General features: G+C 34.8%; 2 long non-coding RNA genes across 3 annotated transcripts; one reads left to right on the forward strand and one right to left on the reverse strand.

Annotated features, from left to right (window-relative positions):
• The first annotated feature begins 860 nt into the window (after window positions 1-860).
• Window positions 861-6,447, forward strand: LOC113343097. Of its 2 annotated transcripts, XR_003357034.1 has the most exons (12): window positions 861-1,148; window positions 1,562-1,701; window positions 2,099-2,185; window positions 2,504-2,616; window positions 2,886-3,039; window positions 3,292-3,375; window positions 3,504-3,590; window positions 3,780-4,021; window positions 5,050-5,124; window positions 5,218-5,310; window positions 5,449-6,065; window positions 6,199-6,447. It is a non-coding gene; the product is annotated as an uncharacterized LOC113343097 (long non-coding RNA). The 2 variants fall into 2 exon arrangements; XR_003357036.1 differs by lacking the exon at window positions 2,886-3,039.
• Window positions 6,448-10,136: 3,689 nt separating this feature from the next.
• On the reverse strand, window positions 10,137-11,105 carry LOC113343090. Its single transcript, XR_003357025.1, has 3 exons — window positions 10,955-11,105; window positions 10,238-10,317; window positions 10,137-10,158 (listed from the first exon to the last, which is right to left on the reverse strand). It is a non-coding gene; the product is annotated as an uncharacterized LOC113343090 (long non-coding RNA).
• Window positions 11,106-18,374: the final 7,269 nt, after the last annotated feature.

Consider the following 18,374-nt stretch of genomic DNA (forward strand, 5'->3'; position numbering starts at 1 on the left):
GCCCAACTATTTTAAGTTGTTTCCATTTTAAGATTTTAAGATGTTGTAATTTCTCAATTATCCACCATTAATATTTGTTTAAGTTTTAATTAATTTGCTATTTTGTTTAAGTTTTAATATTTGTAATAGTTTTAATATTTAAGAATATAATTAATATTAATTTTCAAAAATATTCGTCAAATTTTAAATTTTATTTAAACTTCACAAAATTTAAAACTTCAATATTAAAATAGTCATTTTACAAGACATAAAACTAGACAATAATTGGAAAGACTCTAAAAATAAAAATTTGGGAAAATGTTCTTCATCTTGTTCATCTTCTTCATTTCACCAAACTTCCAATCAATGCGCTCATGAACGGAATCACATTTGTTTATCTTCTTATTTGGCTTCAAATTTGTTTTGCCTTGAACTTGAACTTTCTTTGCCTTCATCTTGTTCATCTTCTTCCTCTTAGCTGCGGTTTTGACTTGGTTAACATCCAAAACTTGAAGACATCTTTGCTTTTTTTTGGCATATGCATAGGAATAGGCCTTACAAACTAACATTTATTAGGGGGAAAAGTTATTGCGTCTGCTAAAACATTTTTTATCTAGCATCATAAAAACAAACCACCGATAAATACAAACCAACATTTCATAATTAAATTTTATAACTTTTTCATTTATCAATTTTTTTTATTAAATAACATGTAAAAAAGTAATTTCCTTTTTTACAAGTATATCAACAACCAATGATGTGTAAATGGTGAATAGTGACACTGCTTGGCGTAGATAAAAATGTGGTAAAAATATTACTCCTTATTTGCCGTGGTACACTCTACACAAACAGGCACAACTCCCGAGTCCCAACCGCTCCGCTTCACTGAATTAACTCTCAAACCCTTAGGCGCGCCTTTTTGGCTGAAAGTTTTCACTTCCTTCGCTTCTTCTTCTTTGTTTACTGCTAAGATCTTACTTAGTGCTGCTCATGTTGATGTTGTTTTATTTTGGATCATGATCTGCAGCAGCAGTTACTCATCTACTTGGATAATGGATATGGAATAGGTGGAAGTGCTATTCATTTGGCTGCTGCTGGAGGGATAGTTCGATGTTCTTAAGTACTTGATTGAGGAGATGAAACTTATGTGGATGTGGAAAGTAATTGAGGTATTTAGTAATTTTGGGGGAATTCTTGTGATTCGATGATTCTTTGGTGTTGAGTGTTCTCGCTTGTAAACTGCGTGATTGGATTTGTTTTTTTCCGTCTATTTCTGTGTTAGGGTTTGGAATTGGAAATTGTTGTTTTTGTATTGATGTATTGGACATGTTTAAGGGTTTTCTGAATGCCTATTGCCACACCAAGTTACATGATCTCCAACAATATTTGTTTTCTTTTGTGTGGTTCTCTTTTTCGGTTTCTGTCTAATTGTACTGAAAATGGTGTGGGTGTTTTTGGATTGGATATTAGATGATGATGAAGCCATGACAACATGGGTTAATGAACTATTTTGGTTCCAATGTGTTATCCAGACATCTTAGAGTAGCCTAAATAAGGCCCTGGTGTTTTTTTCGTGTTGCAGGGCATAACGATATCATACCTTTGTTACTTCCAAAAGGTATTAATGTGGATGTTTCGAATGGTAATGGCTCACCGCTACAATATGCTGCCGTTGCTAGCAAATATGATATTGTTAAAGTTCTTCTGGATCATGGTGCCAATGTGAGTAGCATTTACCTTCTCTTCATGAATAGGCGTGGCATTCTGATTAACGAAGATTTAAATGAACCCATAATCGTAAGCTAGATATTATCCTGATTGGATGCGGTCTGCTTGATCATGACATCTGCTTATCTCTAATCGTGAATTCGAACTAAAAGCTTACATCTTCTATAGTTGTTGAGTTGAATCTCTGCCTAATGTTGGTTTATAAGTCTTTGCCCTTCAGCATACTTGTTGGGATGATAGTGTGTTCATAATACACCTCCTCTCTATGTACATGGTTGTTATGTGAAAATGACAAGAACATAGAATCTTTCCTTCTACTTCCACAGTGTCTCCTTCGGTTATTCTATAGTCAAGGGGGATCACTGAATCTACCTTCTGTTTATCTTTGCAGCCAAATCTAGTCTTGTATGATACATTTACTCCACTTCATTCATCTATATATGTCCAATCTTGGCAATGCGCGGAAGCATTACTGAAGGTAGAAATATTTTCTAACTATTACATTTTGCTATATTTACAGTTAGTGTATTTTCAAACTACATTCTTGTTGGATTCATTAAATCTGTTAAGACTAGTTTGTATGATTCAAACTATTACTTTTTGCTATATTTACAGTTAGTGTATTTTTCTTGATTTCAGATGTATATTAGGGAACTTTCCATGTTTTTCTTGGTTCCATTTCTTTTCATCCGGCCTTTAGGGAGTTTGTACAAGTGGTGATGGGGTTTTCGTCATATGTTTATTATACCATTTTTGGGTTTGTAAATAATCCCTCTACATTTTTTCGTCTGTGTAGGAATGTGCTGATCCAAATGGTGGATCAGATGGAACAAGAGCTCTGCCACTAGCAGCTGTAATGGGGGTAGTAAAAATCATCAGGCTGGTGCAGATCCATATGTTACAAATATAGTAAGCTAGTTATACTTTCGGTCTCTGTTCATTTATCGGACATCATTTTGTGTATGGAATGAGCGTCTCTTTAGATTTTATAAAGCTCCAAGGGCCACTTTGAGTCGAGTGATCAAAAGGATTGCCTTGAATACTTCGTCCTTGTGCTAAAAAGGCGCAATTTTTGATTTTTTTGTGCTTTCGTGATATGAAAAGAAGCGGCACTATGAGATGATTCGTTGGTCTCACTATGGTAGTCTGGGTTTTGAAAGTCAACCCTTTTTTGTCAGCACGGACTAAAGCCAATTGAAGTCTCAGCTTATAAAGATAATCACCGAGGTGTTGAAATTCTTTTTCCTGTGACTTCTCCTTTTCCATCATATGTTGAGTGGAGAGTAAATGGAATAATTGAAGCATGCAAATTCTAAGGAGTTTGACAATAAGGTAAATACAATATGTATATTTATTTTGAGGTTTTGAATAGTGTCTTAAGACAATAAGCTCACTATCTTTTCACTGGCATACTGTAAATCAAATTACTAGAAGTTCTGGATCGCATTAGGTTTGTAGTATCATGCCATACCATTTTATACTTGTTTTTGTTGCTCACTATCATAAATGTGTAGTTCATAGAAACTTTTGAAGTGAATTTATTGTATTAATATCCATTATTGACAAATGATTCGTCAAGCGAAGGCGGCTTTTGTTGAGGCAAAATCAAGGGGCACAAGTGCATTCCATAGAAAGGAGTATTGGCTAGCAGTGTATTGGTAGACAGAGGTATCTTTTTGTAACTGAAACACTATAAGGTTGAGCGTTTAAGTGAATTTCAATTTTATTGAAAACTTTTGAATGGAAGGTGAAATAGAAACAAACACATGTTCCTTATATATTGTTGTGAATTGCAGGGAATATTCACATTTATATTAGAAATGTGCATTTGCCATATCATGATCTAGAAACGAAATAGGGTACAAGCCTTCATTTTTCTTTTGGTCAGTAACTAAATTTTCTATGCAGTTTCTTACTTTCTTATATGCTTATTTCAAAATCTATGGTCTTTCAGAACCGGGGTTCCTTTCAAGTCTCAACTGCACGGTTTTGCACAAGAAAGAGGGCTTCTTTGTTCCTATCATTAGTACTTACCTATATCCAGTTGAATGACCGTGTTTTTCGTATTACAGGCAAAGAAAGCATTAAGAGGTTTTGGGGAGATTCTTGTTCAAGTGAAGAAATTTGTTGAAAGAAAAGATATGGGTGATGTGCAGTCAATACTACCACGGGAGATTATTTAGTCCTGTTGCACGCCGTCAATGGTCAGATGGTAGGAAGATCAGAAGCCGAAAATGTGTACATGGGCAAATGATTTTCAAAGGATCACGATAACATGAATTGTTGTCGCATTTGCTTAAATGGTTTCATAGAGGTAATGCTGATACTTAAATTCAAAGTTTTGCTTCGGAGTATAGATTAAATGATTTATCCAGACATAATTGCAAGCCAAGTTCTACTCTGCAATCATCTAGTTTCCTATATCCCTTAGAAGTACATCAGTAAAAATAATATCATATATTAAATCTTAGAGTTGATTTATGAAAATCTTTAGCAGCTTTCAATCCTCCAATCCTAGTTTTCTTGTATCAAAGTTGTATTGAGTCATTTTATTTCGTACAGAGGCATCATTGTCAAAGCTTTTTCTGCCTCTTAAAGTGGTTAAGCTTATATTTCTTCAATGATTTAGTATTTAGAATAAGTCCAAACTTCACTTGGTAACATGTAGCCTCTAGAGTCTAGAGTAGTCCTTCCACCATACCTCGATATCTTTGTCCTATTGGAAGACTTTAGCTTTCTCATGGAATTTGTGGGCTTGCGAGCAAACATCTGACCTGGTACTAGTATGTCTAGTGTTAGTTTGTGCCATGAGATAATGCGTCTGGAGTTTAGCTACTCAAGCACGTTTTGTTTTTAGATTACATCAATCACAGTAATCATTAGTATTGTTTATTGTAATTACTTTGAACAACTTGTTTGTATGCTTTAATCAACTTCTTGTTTTGCTTAACTCTTAAACTATCTGTAATTATTTTTCATGGGTGTTGGGATGAGCCCTTTGGAAAATTGCCCTTTGTACATTCATGTTTCTTTGAAAGAAATTTCTGTTAGAGTGCAATGCAAATTTGTTCGAAAAAAATATAATCTTTGAAAGAAATTTATGTTAGAGTGCAATGCAAATTTGTTCGAAAGAATATAATCTTCATTAATGGTGTTCTGAACATTTAATCAGGTAACCAAATCCCAATGTTTCGGTGATACAATTCATATATGTGTTTGCAGTGCAAAAATGTCCATTGCATCTGAAGAAATATGAAACCTTGAACTTCTTTTCTCTGTTATAATTTAGGATGTCAGTTTTATATCTTCTAATTTCTTCTTGTTTGGTTTACGTTTTAGCAGAATCCCATTGACAACTATGAGTTTTGGATATATTGAGAGCTTAATGCAGTCCTCAGAAAAGAATTCAAGAAGCAAGTGAGTAGCTGATATTCAGAAACAAGTTTAAGAACTCTCACTAACATTGGCTGCTCTGAGATGAAATACCAATTTTTACATTTTATATTGAAGAGGGCACTGGCTAAAAAAGGCTCTGTAGGATGGAAAGGTGTGGCACTGAGAAAGAAGAAATAGATTTGTTATCAAAGAAGCTCTTAATAAAAGGTAAGGATGATTAAAATTTCTCTTCAAGAAGCTCAAACACTTCCTTTATCTTGATTATTTTCCGATGTAATTTTTTTTTCCTGAAGCATGATGTAATATTATTATTTATGTATCTAATTGTATTTTTTTCTTTTGCAGTAATTTCGCATTTGGAGTCGTTGATCATCAACTAAAGTTGTGTCTTCACGTTCCCCAACCAACCTTTCAGAAACGAAAGACGAAAGGATTACTAAGCGATTCAATCATTTTATCAAACTTTCATATTTGCTTAGAACTTGAAGCATAAAATTGCCTTAACAGGTTTGATAGAGTGGAATCTTTAAAAAATCAATCGAAAATGGAAAGTGCTGGTTGCCATCTCCAGATGTTTCTGAACCAGAGCATTTAGGGAGGACACGGGATCTAAAGCATAGCGATGCAATCTCTTTTGAAGAGAGAAAAAATAACCATATATTGTTTTTCAGATATGAAAGTAGGCACGACAAAAACGTTGATATGGAAGCTGTTCATATGTTTAGATAGATCCGCATAAGTTTAATCTCTTGATATAAGTTGATGAGCTATCTAATACATGCATAAACTCATTAATATTGTATGAATTATTATAATGCAAAAATTCTGGTAGTCGTGATTGCTAATTTATTGCTTGACTCGACAGGATCAAAAGGAAGAGCTCAAGATGCAGAGAAGAGTTGGAGGAATGTGAGGCGCAAAATGGAAGTGATAAAGAGAAACTTATCGATGAGAAACAGAAGGTAACATCCCCTCCTCAGTATAATGATAATAGTTCCAATTTGATTTTTAAGAGAAACACAAAAAGATCCGACCACACAAGACTAGCTACTGTTGTTCCTTGATGCTGTTTATCTTAATTCTGGGTTATCTTAGGTGCGGGCACTTCAGTTAGCGGGACAATGCCGTTAATGTAAGGAGAATTCAACTCAAACTATTGCTGCCATGATGGTCTCAGTGTGGTATTTACCATAGTACTTGGGCATAAAGTTGCTTGGTTTCCCTTTATCGCAGCTTTATTTGTTCGTGAACTATGAACCTTACTTGCAATGTTGCAACTTGTGTTACTTATCCGAATCAAGATTTGTACAATGTGTTAAATGTAAGAATGAGCTGTCTGTTTAACTTATCCTCGGATCTTTATTTGGTTTGTTGTTGATTTCGCACTAGAGATCTTCCTGATGAGCAACTAATCGTAGTGCTGCAGTGGTATGCTAAGCTTAAAAAACATTTAGGTCGTTAAGAGAACCACTGTCCACTTCTTCATAGGTCGTTGTTTCAAGCATCTGCGATAAGACTAGCGATCCCAGTATCTGTAGCTGTCCTTCCACTAAACATCTGCGATAAAACAGTGGAATTTACATGCAAATTCAGGAGTATAGAAATCTCTGAAGATCAGTTGCATAATTATTATTATTATCTTTCTACATCGATACTACAAAATCTGCTGCAAAATCCTTGACTTGTTTGTGCTGGTAAACAACGACCTAGAGGTTACAGCAACAGCACTGAACTCCATTATTATTTATCATCTTTAATACGTAAACAAAAAAATTATTCTAATGCTTTTGAGAGAGGTGTACGTCAATTTTAGCACACGACTCCCAACTACTGCTGTCAAATCCTTTGGCATGTATGGCTCTTTCTCTGTCACAATTTCAACTTTCAAGAGGTGTGCACCTGTTCCAATGATTGTCGCCGCCATTACTCCACGCGTTTTCCTTGTTTAACGTGATTTCTCGACTACCAGAATAAAACACCAACACGTACATTGAAAGCTTTCTGATAAACAGACTGACATAAATGGCATAGGGAATGCGCTAGTTCCCAATATCGACCTGAACCATGCGCATGGTAAGGGTGTTATTAGGTTTATCTCAATTTCAAGTTAAACTCGATAATACCACCGAAATTATCGTACCAGTCTCTTTAAAGTTCACAAAATTAAAACGTAGGCGTATAAAAATTGGTCCACAGTCCGAAAGCCTAGAAGCCGTGGGCGTAGGGTTGTCACTTCAAATGCGCCACTGACTAATTTAAATGAATACTTGTCAGTTGTCACTTCAAATGCCAACCGGCCAACTCTGTCAATCAGATGGATCAGATAATGTTGATTCAAATCCTCCCAATCATGACCGAAGATCTCAATCATGTTATGCGCACCTCCCATTAACATGAGGAATTATATTTCATTGTGGTAGATTTTGAGAAATATACCTCTTCCGGAACTGGAATCTTCAAAACTTGATGCTCATAAACCAGAATGAATCAAACACATTTGGAACGATTTTCATGCATCACCTTTCCTTAACCCGGTGGGAAGTCTAAGTTTATGCTTGCTTCTTCGGGATAATTAGAGAAGAAAGAAATCTGATGATTTAATAATTGTGAAAATTAAATTAATAAGAAAATCCACATTAGATTTGACTAGACACCTTGCCAAGTACTATGTCGGTAGCTCATCAAGATTCAAGACTCCTAGCTAGCCCTCGTGACCTCATAGGCCGTAGCTAATATCGTTTTTATTTTCAACTTCAGTTTAAATTTCACAAAATATATTAATTAAGTATTTTTACATATAAATTAAATTTGGTAAAAACTAAAATTGACAAAAGAAAAAAAAATAGTTAAATTTTTTTTTCTTTAATTTATCGTCTTTACTAGTCACCTAAATATAGCTCCATAACAATAATAAAATCTAGCCAAAATAATTACGGAGTATTTCGACCCTGCAAGGAGTCTAGCCATAGCTACAGAATTGAAAAAGATTAAGAACAAATGTTATAAAAATTTAAAGTAAATTATGCTCGGAAAGAGGGCACTTTAATTTTTGAAAGATAGCAGTACATCCATGATCCACCCCACTTCCCTATTATTATACGCAAATTGTGATTGATACCCTTTCAAGGGTACCTGCAAAACAAACAACAAATATGGATCAAGGTTATATCACACAATTGTACTTCTCTATCGTATCACTACCACTGTCGAGCCTTTGCAGATTATTGTCACTATCGTACGAGACACCTCCTCCTTCGAATCATTATTCACAAGTGTGGTGGGGACAGAATTTCCAGTTCGCTCCGAGGATTCGCATACCACCATTGCAAAATCTCTGCCATCAAAATCTCAGTCTCTAATTTCGCTGTTTTTGATCCAGAATGGTTTAGTAGAGAGTTGTAACTAACTTGTAATCCTCGTTCATGTAATCATAACAAAAATATGCTAGCTGGTAGCAGACTTGTAATTGTGAGTAAGGTGAATCGGGTATCCTTTTATACTCTTTAGTGGCTGGATTCCAAAGACTAAAGAATTCTGTACCGGTGCTGCAGGCAGACCAAACAGTTGCAAGAACCAACCATACCAACTAACTTTAAAGATTTAAATGGGTGATGCTCCCTTACAAGAGCGTTATCATAAAATTTACTTGTAGAAAATAACAAATCTTTTGTTATATTGTACATATGAACTGCCTGAATTTTCTCTATCATAAACACTAAGCATGAACCTAGAGTACTTGTTGATTTTGAGTGTATAATGAAGATGTAACTTAACGAAATCGGGGTTGGAAATTATGGAAAACCATGTCTTAGAAACACACTTACATTGGTAATGGTATGTCTTTCAAGCTAAACAATTCTTTTTTAATGTAAAGAATCAACTTCATTTTGAAGCCGTTTCCAGAGAGTAAAAGTGGTGCCTAATGCCGTGTTGAGTTAGCAAGTCTCCTTTCCGCGTTTGGTATAAAGCAATAGTCTCTTGTTTCCAGTCAACACTCCTTTGTAGTGAGGTTGAAACATGGCATCCCATTTATTATTGTTGGAATCGCTGGGCATACCTTTGCTAACTCAGAAAATGATGGTAAGATTTAACTGCCATCATTTTCTGAGTTAGGCATACCTTGTTTCTGAGTTAGGCATATCCAATATGCCTTTCTTTGATGGTAAGATTTAACTGCCAAGGAAAGCAATTTTGTCCAAGTTTTTTTTCTTTGCTGTTGGACTGAAGAAAAGAAAACACTTTTTTTTGTTGGTCGGTGAAGCAAATGATGGTATGATGTTTAACGTCGCTTCTGTAGATTTTGCGGACACAAGATATCATTTTTCTTAGCAGAAAGTTACCTTTTCTTGGACACAAGATATCATTTTTCTTAGCAGAAAGTTACCTTTTCTTGGACACCGATTTTACATTGGAAGTTCTTCAGTAGAACACACAAGAATGCAACCAGTTCTGTTACACCAAGTCCAGATAGAAAGTAATCTAAATGCGCTTGATTCAGGTTTTCTGCAATCCATCCGTGTATTGACCTGCTGCACTGGTTGCCTTCTGAATGACGGATATATGGAAATTGAGGAAATGTCCTATGCCAAACTGGACTTCAAAACAAAAATACAGACAAAATACAGCTTGCTACTAGACCACTAGCATCCATAAAACAGCATCATAAATCTATAATAGAACTAGATTCCTAAGACTTAGTTTTCTTAAATATTTAGATATAGACCTCTTTCTTGACCTCTTTCTTTGGATAGACCTTATACGACAAGTTTACACACTCATCTGGAGTCAAATCTGAAAAATAGGTTAATCCAAGAATGCAGGAAGACTTGGTTTGGTTATGTTTATGGACACCGGCGGTTTTCTTGAAGATTTCAAATCTCTCTTTGAAAGCTTTTCTATCATCCACATCGAAATGGTGTTCATTAATTGATAACCACCTCAAAAACAGAGCAGGAGCTTATCCTCAGAATTGATGATATCATCAGTTACCTTCACAGCTTCACGTTCCCTTGCAATTTTCAGTGCCATTTTTGATTACAACCAGGGTATCCTGAGCTGCACATGAACAAACATTTAGTAATGAGACAACAAACAAGGTACTAATAATTCGTCGCAATACAAACCAAACACAAACCTGAATATTGTGGCCACACTCCCCAATCTCCAACTCAATGGTATAGCAGCAGTCCAAGCCTTTGCACCAGTTGCAGGCAGCTGCAAAGTGAAAGGGAATTACTATTGCATCTGACGATATCAGAAAGGCAAATCCATCCAATGGAAGTTCACTAACCATCAAACAAATGCCTACAACATTCGACCCTAAATCAAACGAGAACAGTTGCATCTAGCAATATTAGAAAGGAAAATCTATTCCAATTGAACTTGACAAACCAACATCAAACACCTACAACTTTCAACCCCAAATCAGACCATAACAACCCAACATCTCCATTTTTCACTGAAAATTAGCATCTCAAAACGACAATAAACAGCATCATAAAACTAAAATATAATAAGGAAAATAAGATATTAATAATATTGGCATAACAAAAAAACATGATCATCTGTCATATATTACGATTATGAAAAACCTCTGTCATGCCTTGCATCTGACAATCTATTCCCAACAAAACCTCCATTTAGCATAACAAAGCTATCAAATCATTGGATCTAAATCCCTAAATCAAACAAAGTCATGATTATTTCTACATCTAAGAAAAATCCGAAAAGAAAATGCGTAAAACATCACAAAAGAGTTACAAAATCACAGAGCCAAAATCAACATTTTCAACAAAAATTGGAAAATTAAAAGTGATAGAACAACTTAGAGGTCAATTAAACAAAAACTTACGCATCTGGAAGCTATATTAGCAGATTTAACAGCAGATCTAGCTGATCTCAGGAGAATCCAAGTAGCCATCAACACAAGATGATTTCAGAGCAAGATATTTTATTAGGGTTTCGGTTTTGGAACCTCTTTTTTCTGAGCCGCCTTTAAGTAATGAGGTGGTAGAAGTTTCTGGACTGGTTCTTTTGAACGAGGGCTTCGTTTGGGATCGCCAATGGGTCCGGTTCCACGCAGATACCACTAGATCCGTATCCGACTCATTGAACGAGGGTTTTCAATGATCCGAGATAACAATTGGCTTTTTTTTTAAAAAGAAAGAAATTTGTTTTACAAAGAGCTGGTTGGAATCCCAACCATAAGTTGGGCTCCAACGCTTTTTAGGGACGGAGCTGTGTATTGAATAAAATACTGAAAATCTCCACTAATCGTTGTTAAATCCTTTAGTCTTTCGAAAAAATTACATTGTCAATCCCCCTAAATAAATTGCAAATACTGTAAGGACTATTTAGAAATACTCTTTTAAGTTTGTTAAGCTTTTTGCAAACACGTGGGGAATGGACTATCGAAAATGATTGATACATTTCGGATTAAGCATCGAAGATGCACCATGGAGACAAGAGCAGTTGACCCACTTCCCATGGTTCTAATCCCACTGCTGAGAAGCTGTTGGAGACCATTGATTTCCCCGAAGTGTATTCCACGGTCCCTAAATTCGGTGTGTTTATCAATGCTCATGAACTATTTTCTGCACTTTTGTTTGACTTTTCTTAGCCTGGACACGTAATTATGCTTGTTAGATACGTGTATTTCTTTATAGTTTATCTGTTTTAATCTTTAGTCCTTAGAGATTTGGGGATTCTGTATTGATTTTTTAATAAATTTATATAGGAAAGAATATCGAGAAATGAGAAAGAAAGTGAACAAGAAAACTAAAATAAAGCCTCTTACCTGTGAAATTTTTCATCTTTGTTGGATCGACAAGAAAGTGATTGTATTGATCCTATTGGGGGTATTTTTTTACTTTTTATCAAAATTTGAGAGATGATGGGCCAGATGACTTAATTAGTGAGGCAAGTGCATTTTGTGCTGCTAGAAATATAGATGTCCTAATTTCGATTCTAATTATGTTCCATTAGTAAGAGGAGTTGGAGCTCGTCATCATTGAGTACTTTTACGATTATGGAACATTATCGTGTGGATAATTTAATGCTGCTATAGATGCTCAGTTAGAACTGAATAGCATGTTCAACGAAGAAACGATGGAATTACTTATCCTTAGTTCAGCTTTGGATCCTCGTGAATGGAAAAAATCATTTAGAGTTGATGATTTTGCAGATTGGTCGATAAGTTTTATCCAAAGGATTTCACGGAACAAGAGAAATTACACTTGAAGATACAACTTTGACATTATGAGCATAACGTCGTCTCTTATGAAGAGTTTAACAAATTGAGGAATATATCTAGTTTGTGTGAATGGTTGGTGAAGAATGGAAAATCGACTACATATTCTCTTATACATTGAATGATAGAACTTGTGCTTACCCTACCAGTTTCTACCGCAATAACAGGGCGGGTTTTTTCAGCAATGAAGATTATCAAGACTAGACTTCATAGTAAAATGGGTAATGAATTCCTGGGAGACTCTTTGGTAGTGCATATTTAAAAAGAAATTGCTAAGAAGTTTAGCATTGATTCGATTGTTGATGATTTTCGAGATTTAAAAGAACGTTGTTTAATATTTTGATAATTAGTTTAAATGCTTTGGTTTAATAAAAAATTTAATGATTTGTGTAAAAAAAGATTTAGCTTCGCCCCCTTGTTTGAAAATCCTGGCTCTGTCCCTGCACCTTTTTGAATAGCTAAACCTATTATAATGAAAAGAAAATTACCAAATTTAATATTTACATCATGCTAGTTATATAATTTTTCAATCTTAATAAAAACTCTATAGTTTCGACACCAATCTCACCTAGAGTAGTAAAAGCCAAGGTACTAAAACTATACCCATTAGTTGTACAAATATCAAGGTATTTACATCCTTTTACGCTCAACAGCTTTAAGCAAAGCATGACCCGGCTTAAAAGCTTCTACACCACCCCCGGCAAAAGGAGAAACCACCGTCACATCCAAACAAGTGTCACGACCTTCCTCCCAATTGTAGACAAGAATATCCGCTGGTCTAGAATCACCTCATCACGAGATAAGAAACCCAAAGACGCTTCAAATTTATGGTGCCATGTAACAAATATCCGCAAGAGTGTCGAGCAATGTCATGTCTAAATTTGATACCAACATCATTAGCACAATGTAAGGCGTGGTAGCCATATACATCCATATCCCTGTTACAACACAAGCACACACTGTTTTCTGCAAAGAGGGGAATGCCTAGCCAATAACTAAGAACTGCACAAAACTGACGCGGCCCCAACTTCTGTCCAAGATCATCCACAAGTAATATTGAGCATGCTTGGTTTTATTACATTGCCAAAACACTGAGTCACGCCTTGACATATTGAAAAATGAGGGCATGTCTTTCGTCACACCTGCAAAATACTAAACTTTTAAAGAATGCATAGGATAGGGGAAGTAAGGAGATTACTAAGTTGATACGAATCAATACCACACACTTGAACAAAATGTTCAAAAGCCTATTGATATGATGGACCTTTAACTGAAATATTATCTGATGTTGACACTAGTGATGTATTGCATAAGATGTTCTTCCGTAAGTGTAGGGTTTGAGAAGAAGAAGCCAAAAAAAATATATTGCATTGTATCAAACATAGAATAGATACCAAGACCACCATCTCTGATTGGAAGAGACACTAATCTTTGTTGTAATGGCCCAAAACCTGGTCCATCACCAGTCACTAGTTGCCTCATATACTTATTAAGATAATTGTGGAATATTACATGTGCGTCTTTCAAATAACTAGGAGCAGTAGTACGCATCGCAAAAGTAGAATTTAGAAACACATGTGCAATTCCGGGAAAGTAGCAACTCGCTTTATGGATCTTCAAGTTTGCATACTGCCGTCATCAACTGAATGGTCTTATGTACTCTGTCAAGAACCAATTGACTGCAAAAATTAGAATTTATACTCACATGACCACCAAGTAATTTAACTCCTATTGAAGATCTACCCATATCATAGGGAAAAATATCCTTTTGCAGACTTCTTACATCAAGAGAGGGCCAAAATAATTCAGTTTTTTGTATGTTAAGACGGAGACCAACAGCCGCACCTTCATTATTAATAATATGAAAGGCCTTAGAAACCTGCATGGGTATCTCCTATAATGGTACCATCATCTGAGTACCATGCCTTCAAATCAAATTTACATTGTTGAGAGATCTTTAAAATTAGAGGATGCAAGTTCAGTGAGAAAAGTAGAGGCCCTAAAGGGTCCCCTTGTTGTACGCCTTGGCAAAAAAAGAGTAGAAGCACCATAATATAGTTTCGCAAGAGAAGCATAACAGAATTCAACCCATTTAGAAATACTAGGGCATTTAAGACGCATTTCCCGAAGCATGGCAGACCTTTCCACGAGGTTAAAAACATTACTGAAATCTACAAGAAGCATAGACATGGAGGTAAGACTACCTTTCTCATCCAAAATACAATTCACTGAATGTAAAATAGACTCACCTCCACATAGTACACCAACGCCAAATTTGAAATCACTTAAATAAGTGGTCATATCCTTACTAACAAGGGATGCAACAACCTTGGAATCTAGTCTTCTCGATATAGTACAAACTGATAGGTCTAATCCCCCCTCGGTTTAAGTAAAGGAGTAAGTGGTGCACTAGCTATAAACTGACCAAGCTTGGAGGAACTTACCATCTAAAAGAATTTAAGCATATAAATCTTTAACATTTTTCAACCAAACAACTACAAGGAAACAACACAATCACTAAGTCACTCATTTCTAGCCTCCGTTGCGCAACTCTAATAAATCTGCAAGGATGTCAATTGGGTGAGATGACAGCTCAATAAAATGCATTCCCAATTCTTTAAAGATGCTCAAACATATTCATTTTATCAAGAAAAAACATATAACAAAAACGCATTACAACTTCAATGATTTACTTATATGTCCATCAAACAAACTCATTTTTTTTATCTTTATGCACGAGTTTCCTCGGTTCGTGCCCCGCATTCAAACAAGCCTATATATTTATTATAAAATCACATTCTCATACAACATACAAATTGATGTTCCAAACATATCATGAACAAGTTGTAATTTCCCAATAATTCTTAACTTGGCAATCACACTATCATATCACACAAGACATATATAATAGGTTCACACTTGAGTTCAACAATTTATTGAATATTTTTCGCACATTAGTTCATAAAACCAATAATATTTTCCAACAAATCAATAATCTAGATTCATTACATGATTCAAAAATTAATATTGTCATCACAACAAGTAAACATGAGTTCACTAATCATCCATTTGGGATTTAACGCATCAATTCACAATTCATCCATTTAAGTTTCGACTCATGAGTTCATAAAACCAAATATATGTTCCCAATAAATCATTTAATCTATATTTCAACACATCTCACTAACAAATCTTGAGTTCACAGTACCAAAACCTTGGTTCGTACACCCACATATCGTTTATCAGCACGGACATCCTCCATCGATGGTCTAGAACAAAAGTTCCTATGGGGATCATACCCATTTTATCTCGGGGATCATTACCCATTTCATTCGTAGTACGAAAACCTTGGTTCGTACACCACTTATCATTTACCTGCACGGACAGCCGCCATCGATGGTCGGGAAACACAAGTTTCCATGGGGATCATTACCCATTTAACTCTCGGGGATCATTACTCGCTATTAGCATGAAACAATATTCCATATAACGGAAAAACATGAACTCATTTCCTTTTATAAAACATTTTCACATGAAACACAAACAACCATGGCATAACAACATGAATTTATTTCAAGCATTTATACAAACAAGTTAACTGCATCCATATAACATCATATGTTTCATAGTGATACCTTTATCAGATCAACCTAAAAAATTTAGTTCACATTTCTGACACCATAATGTAAAACATATGAAAATTTCATAGTAAACCAACGGTTAAAACAAAACTTATTGAATTTACAATTACATTATAGAAATTAGGCAGATTACATGTAATTACTAAGCAATTTATGATAAATTCATATCAACCTGAAATTGAGCAAACCCAAAGCAAAATGAAAGATATAACAAATATACACAACTTTTGTCAAGACTAAAAATCATTATAAAATCATTAAGATTTCCCAAATACAGCAAAATCACAGAAAAGAGAAATTGTCCAGATGTTCAGAAACTATCGGTCAAATTCAAAGAAACCTTCAACGGTCAATTTATGGTGGATTATTCTCAAATTTGAACTACAAATACCTAATTATATTATCTACCATTAAGCAAAGGCCGATCATCAATCAGATTCATAAAATTATACTTCTAAATTTCAGAACCCTAATTAAATAAGATTAAAGAAAGATAAAATCAAAGTATACCAAAGAAAAACACATAGAGAAAGGGATTAAACATTCTACCTTTCAATTGCTACAAAATCCTGTTGATTTTTCTTTAACCTTCTTCTCTAAAAATCTCTAGCTGCATCTTTCTTGTTCTCCTAGCCTTATGTTTCTAACTAATAAATTTTCTTTTCTAAACCATTTTATTTTATTTTATCTTTTCATTTTCCATTAATTTGTTTATTATTGGTTATTCTATTTCCACCCTAACTTGTAGCCTTTCTAATTCAATCCACTCACCTAATCTAAGGCTAAGGAATAACAACATAAGACACAAGGTTAACTAATCCGGTATAATCCGATCCGAAACAGTAGCTAAAAAATACAGGGTATTACAATTTAATTCCAAGTCGGCCGTAAGTTACATTTGTTTGTCTGTTGCTAGTATCCAACCGTAACTATTTACGGTTGATAACGTTTAAGCCAAAGCCAACCGTAATCAAACTCAAAATTAAACTTAGATTATTTTGCTCAGGATGGTACTGTTAAAATTGAAACTAATTAACCGTAAATAATTTTACGTTTACAAAATGAACCGTAATTGGATATTTATAATAGTTTTTTAAGATTTACGGTTGGTAGTTCTTCAATCACCAATCGTAACACCTTCAAAAATGGAGTTTACGCTTGATAATTGAATAACCAGCCGTAACCTCCAAAGGTGTGTTTTATTAATTGGCATGTTATGCATAATTTGATCCCTACAAGGAGTATGCTTGAGAATATAGGGGTGGTTCTTTCTTTTTACAACTGTCTTTGTTTGAGCATTGTTCGATCGAACTCAAAAGCATTGCGATCTTAAGCTTGTTTATCAAGTTTATTTGTCAAAACAGTCTTGATGTCTAGTCTACTTATAGTTAAGTCTCAGAGTATGATAGAATGTGTAGTTCAGCTTTATACTCCACGACGTTCATCGATTGAAAACGAAGAACTATTAAGGGAAAATTGTGGAACTTCATCAACAAAAGGTATGTGGAGACTTAAACTCATCTATAACTTAGAAAGTCTATGTAAAAATCCTCAAGCTCGTCAACGCTAATAGACTAATCTAGCAATGGTCAAGAGAGGAATTAGCGACTAATGACTCGATTAATTAGAGATAACCTTAATTATAATAAATTAATCTAACAACGATTTAGATATGAAACTAGTATCATTGAATTGGTCTCGAAAAGTTATATGAAATGGACTGCTTGCACACATCATTCATTCGGACACCGGATGAAGATAACCCTACTGGCTGCACGTGTCGAAGCTAGTGATGACTAAGAGGAGTTTTGGGTTCTTCAGAGATGAAGAATGAAAGGGGTATTGTTGGATTAAGGATGTGGAGATATTTTGGTGGTGAATTAAGGAATTAGGGTTTTATAAAAGAAATTCAGAGAAGACTCAAAAGAGGGAATTGTTGTTCTAGGATGATGATTGGAGTTGGGTATTAAGTAATTAAGTAAATTAGGCTGGAATTGTATGTGAAATATTATCTCGGATGATGATATGTATGGTGGTGATTAAGTTCAAGATTTGAAAACATCAATTTTAAGGTTTTGGTAGAAATAAATTGGGGGAAGAGCAATTCAGTGGATGCTGGTATTGGGTAAGATTTTGATTGCTTTAATTTTGGTATTTGAAGGATTATTAAAGATTTGTTGAAGTTATAAGAATTGGAATGAATTTAATGAGGTTGAATTATATATTTGGTGGTGATGTTGTTGATCTAGTAGGAAGGTTTCTAAGTTTCATGGAGGAGTGGAACTAGTGGTGATATGAGGTTGACCAAATTTTAAATGAGGGTCTGGGAATTGAGATGTTATCTGGACAAGATTCAGATGTTGAATTAGGGAGTGGTAATG

The sequence above is a fragment of the Papaver somniferum genome, unplaced genomic scaffold, assembly GCF_003573695.1.
Source record: "Papaver somniferum cultivar HN1 unplaced genomic scaffold, ASM357369v1 unplaced-scaffold_54, whole genome shotgun sequence".
NCBI lineage: Eukaryota > Viridiplantae > Streptophyta > Magnoliopsida > Ranunculales > Papaveraceae > Papaver > Papaver somniferum.